Source organism: Raphanus sativus, chromosome 6 (assembly GCF_000801105.2).
Source record: "Raphanus sativus cultivar WK10039 chromosome 6, ASM80110v3, whole genome shotgun sequence".
Lineage (NCBI taxonomy): Eukaryota > Viridiplantae > Streptophyta > Magnoliopsida > Brassicales > Brassicaceae > Raphanus > Raphanus sativus.
Genome location: NC_079516.1, coordinates 30460265 through 30465903, shown reverse-complemented (window position 1 = coordinate 30465903; position 5639 = coordinate 30460265).

Sequence of the window (5639 nt, the reverse complement as noted above, 5' to 3'; positions counted from 1 at the left end):
TATTTTGCTTTGGAGTTATCCACAAAAGTGAAACTATCTTTTGAAGGTTCCATCTTAAATCCTAATACTTCAGCAGTATCTATAGCCATGATGCTGACTGCAGATCCAGTATCGCAGATGGCATTTGGCAAATCGTGGCTATGTATAGAGCATGAAATCAGAAACATTCCAGGATCTTGTTCCTTATTTAGAGTCCTCTTAGGCTTACGGCAGACCTTGTTGAATAATATCTCAATTTCCTTTTCTGTCTCTCTGCTCTCTCTGAAGAAATAACCAAGTCTGTACTTATAATAGGCTTCCTCAAAAGTCATACCCTTTAGGAACTCTCTTCACCCTCTTGTGAAATCCATCAAGTTCAACTTTGTTAGCTTCTCTCCTCAGGTGTTTGGGAACATAGAGTTTCCTAGCTTTCGACCTCTTCCCAATCTAAATCTCTTCTTTCGTTGCCTGCCGTTCCATGACAGGTTCATGTCCCTCCATTTGGTGTCGATCGATACCAGGTGGATGTCGTCGATCAACACTCTCAACGAAAGAAGTTTCAACTAGAGTCAATTGCTTTTAGTCTGGTGCATCTGCAGGTTTCTGTCTGGTCTTCTCCATTGTCTTTAAGCAAACTGGCGTCTGAGATGGGTTGCGAGTTGCATTCAAACCGTGGGCATAAGGGTCTGGTAAACACACTAGATTTGTTGTTAGCCGCTGTCGATCGATGCTTTCCCGTGGAGGTCAATCGATGCTGTTTTGTTTGTGTTGCTCGACGTCATCTGTTTTAGCATGGTACGGGATGGGAGGATGTGGGTGTCGAGCAGCGAAATCTGAGTGGCTCTGAATTTGAACATTACTGCATGACCCTAAAATTGGTGTCGATCGATGTTCAGCTGATGGTGTAGATCGACACAAGTACGAGCTACCAATGGACATGTAACTTTCGACTAAAAAACTTCTTCTTCCAACTTCTCAGGGTTGATTACTTCCCCAAAGTAGTTATCCCAGCCGGAATCGACCTGCTACTCTTCCCAGTCCGGATGAATAGTTTGACGATGAACATTATCCCGATGAACAGTTTCTGGGTGAACAGTGTCATGATGAACAGTGTCGATCGACATTGGATGAATAGTACCATCGTGAACAGTGTCGTTCCTTTGAAGAAAAGTTTGATTTTCACAGTTTTTGCAATCTAAAAGGCTTGGGTGTACAATATCTTGAAACGGGTATAGCAGATTTGTAACTCTCCATTCACCTCTTCGTAGAGAGAATCCAACTGTAGATTAAGATCCTCAGTCATCTCCTGCTGTTCTTTCAAGAGCTCCTCTAGCATAAATTCCATCTCTTCTAAATGGTACTGATCCTCATCTTGGTATATAGCATGTTCCACAAACGAGACTTCATGTACAGAACCAGTCTCAGCCTCAATGATCTTGTTGTCATCCTTTACAGCTGATTTTATCATGTGCATATCCAGATTTTTGGCACTGGTGCTGGATGCCAAGCTCTCAATCAGTCTCTTAGCTTCCTCTAGGGTCCTTGTCTAAAAGTTTCCTTCGCTTGCAGTATCCATCATCACACCATATCGTACATCAATACCTTTGCAGAACTTCATCAACAACGGAATCTCCGTAAAATCATGATGTGGACAGTCCCTTTGGTAGCTCCTGAACCTCTCCCAAGAGCTTCTGAAACCTTCTGTAGGTCCCTGAGAGAATGTCCAAAGATTTTTATTTCTTCAGTCCGTGATTCATCAAAGAATTTACACATGAATGCATTTTGGATGTCGGTCCAGGATGTAAGAGATCCGGGTGGTAGCTGCTTAAGCCAATGCGAAGCTTCTCCAACAAGTGAGTATTTGAAGAGCTTGCAAAGCAAGTAGTCCTCAGGGACTTCATCCATACAGATAAGAGCAATAAGATCCTCAAACCTTTCCAGATGGTCCATAGGATGCTCGTGAGATAATCTAGAGTAAGGTATATGTGCCACGAGCGTGTAGTACTTTGAATTCAGCTCAAAATTCTGTGTCTGGATATCTGGTAGACGAATGGCTGATCTGTTGGCGTAGTATTCCTCTGGACGTTTGTAGTCAGCCAGTGTCCTTTGTCGAGCATTCTCATCTACAAGTATAGCAGCTCCTGTAGCATCAATATCGGAGTCAGGGATTACAGTCCCCTGAGCATCAAGTCTCTGACCTGCTGCATTACGCAGATGACCATCCTGGTCATGCAGGTCCCCATTCTCATCCCTTTGTAGCACGAGTAACTCGCTCATGGTTGCTCGCAGATTGGTATCGACCGATGTTGCAGATGAAGTGTCGATCGATTCTCTTTCACAAGTGTCGATCGATGATGTATAAGTGGTATCGATCGATGCTGTGCGTTTCTCTTTGCGGATCGAGTGTTCCAAACGTGCTGGGTCTGAGAAGAAAAAAAAATCCCCCTTGCTGCTTCTGGTAATAATTGACATGTACCTGAAAAACAAGAATTTTTTTTTCGTAAGTAACTTAAAACAGTAAATAAAACCTAGAATAAACCTATTAATCAAGTCTAATGGCGAATCTTTGCTCCCCGGCAACAGCGCCAAATTTGATATCACTCAAATTACTCTAACAAGTGATCTTACTCTTTCAAATAAGAGGTTCGATTGTAGTACTTAGGTATCAAATCAACAGAGAGCTAGGGCACACACTAAACTATAAATATTAAGATTAAACTAGGCAAACAGTTATAAAGCAATAAATATGAATGCAATAAATAAATGAAAGCAAAGTGAACAAGGCAGTTGTTTTTATGTAACCAAGAGTTGTTTAATGGAAGGATGGTAGCTAGATCTAGGGTTTCTATTCAGGTTGGAATTATAATGATATAAATACTAAATTATGATATTATAGAACTCAACTATAAAAATAACAGATCATCTCTCGTTGTATAGGTTATCTATTACTAGGTTCAATGATCTCACCTCTCGGGATGATCAATTAGAAAGTGTCGATCGATGACTCTGTAGAAGTATCGATCGATACACTTTTCGCTCCGTCGATCGATTATTCTATAGGAATAACGATCAACGCGCTTTTAGTAAGCTAAATGCGCGGGTTGAATATATGTTCACAAGGGTTTCTAAACTAGCTCTCGCTATTATCTAGCAATCCTAGCTCAGAGAAGACAATCAGATAAAAGACCAAGCTCTTGCTTGTGCCTAATGATTCTATGATCAAGTTCAGGTTAATTACTCAAGAACAAGTATTAAGAACAATATCATTGATTAATATCATAACTTAGCAATTCTATATTTGGGGCTAATCCCTCATAACTTATCTGAACCTTAAACATAACAGGTGGATCTACTAAGACATGATAGTTGTCACAGAAATCATAGATGAATAGATGAAATTGCAATAGAATAGATATAAAAACCAAAGGAGTTCCAAGAGGACCCTGAAGAAGTTCCTCTCTTCTCTCCTAAACTAAGAAAAATGAATCAAAAGAAAGCGTAAAGAGCGTAGCCGTCAACAATGGCTTAAAAATAACATAAATAGGATTTCTGGTCGTCAAGGGTATTTTGGTAACTTTGTGGTGACTCCTGGGCTTCAGTCGGTCATGAAATATACATGGCCCACATTCTGATGTCCCTGTCGATCGATATGGAATGTGCTGCATCGATCGACATACAATCCTCTTCTCTAGAACTTCCTCTCGCGAGGCAGACTGACCACTCTTCAGTAAAAAGGGCATACCTTCTGCTACAGGATGCGGATTGACCTCAGACTGGTGGCATTGGAAAGCTAACTCAAAGCTCTATCTTGTGTCAAAAGAGGGCTAAATCCAACGGTGGAAAGGTCTCCATAGAGAACCAAACATCTGAAGCGTCTGTGCAGTTCTGCACGGTGGAAATGTCTCCATTTGGAGAGAAGATGGTGATTTTGGTTCATTTCGGAGCACTTTAGATACTTTACCTGAGATGACCATATCAACCAGCATTAGAGGTCGACATGGAGAGATACATATCGATCAATGCAAACTCTATGAAATTGATCGATAGCAAGAACGCAAAAACCCAGTTTGGTCATAGCCGACTTAAAGCCCAAGACTCCATCTAATTACCAAAATACCCAGCCGAGTTTTAGCCTAATATTTATACCTTGCTTAAGTGTTTGAAGCAAGAGAGCCGTTTTTGTGAGTTGAGAGAGTTTTACAAAGTTGTGAGAAAGAGAGTTATTCTTGAGAGATTTCATGTACTCTGTAGAACCTAAAATCTACACTCAGTATTTTGTAGTGTTTGTAAAGTAAACTAGGGAATGACAAAAGATGTAGGCAACGATATCCTTAGAACACAACGATGTAATCGAAATTCAGTTGACAAAATGGACTTTTATTGATCAAGAGGTTGATTACAAGGAATAACAAAGAGATTGATTATAACCAAGAGATCGATCAAGATCGGGATCGATGACAAAGTTAGAAAGGTAAAAGTGTGTGATATGCTCTCTCTCTAGGGTTTTCACTGTCCTTTTAACGTTGATCTCTCCTCCCTTTTATAATCTCGAGTCCGCTCTTCCCATAACCGACTCCGCGATCTTCTCGACTTCTGATATCACTCAAATTACCCTAACAAGTGATCTTACTCTCTCAAATAAGAGGTTCGATTGTAGTACTTAGGGATCGAATCCACAGAGAGCTAGGGCGCACACTAAACTATAGATATTAAGATTTAACTAGGCAAAAAGTTATAAAGCAGTAAATATGAATGTAATGAAAGCAAAGTGAACAAGGCAGTTGTTCTTATGTAACCAAGAGTTTTTTGATGGAAGGATGGTAGCTAGATCTAGGGTTTCTATTCAGGCTGGAATTATAATGATATAGATACTAAATTATGATATTATAGAACTCAACTATAAGAATAACATATCAACTCTCGTTGTATAGGTTATCTATTACTAGATCCAATGATTTCACCTGTCGGGATGATCAATTAGAAAGTGTCGGTCGATGACTCTATAGGAGTATCGATCGATACACCTTTCGCTCCGTCGATCGATTATTCAATAGGAATAACGATCGACGCGCTTCTAGTAAGCTTAATGCGTGGGTTGAATATATGTTCACTAGGGTTTCTAAACCAGCTCTCGCTGTTATCTAGCAATCCTAGATCAGAGAAGACAAGTCAGATAAGAGACCAAGCTCTCACTTGTGCCTAATGATTCTATGATCAAATTCAAGTTAATTACTCAAGAACAAGCATTAAGAACATTCTCAATGATTAATACCACAACTTAGCAATTCTATATTTGGGGCTAATCCCTCATAACCTGTCTGAACCCTAAACCTAACAGGTGGATATACTCAGACATGATAGCTGTCACAGAAATCATAGATGAATAGATGTAATTGCAATAGAATAGATATAAAAACCAAAGGAGTTCCAAGAGGACTATGAAGGAGTTCCTCTCTTTTCTCCTAAACTAAGAACAATGAATCAAAAGAAAGCGTAGAAAGTGTAGCCGTCAACAGTGGCTTAAAAACAACATAAATTGGGTTTATGGTCGTCAAGGGTATTTTGGTAACTTTGTGGTGACTCCTGGGCTTCAGTTGGTCATAAAATATACTCAGCCCACTTTCTGATGTCCCTGTCGATCGACATGCACTCTGTTGCAT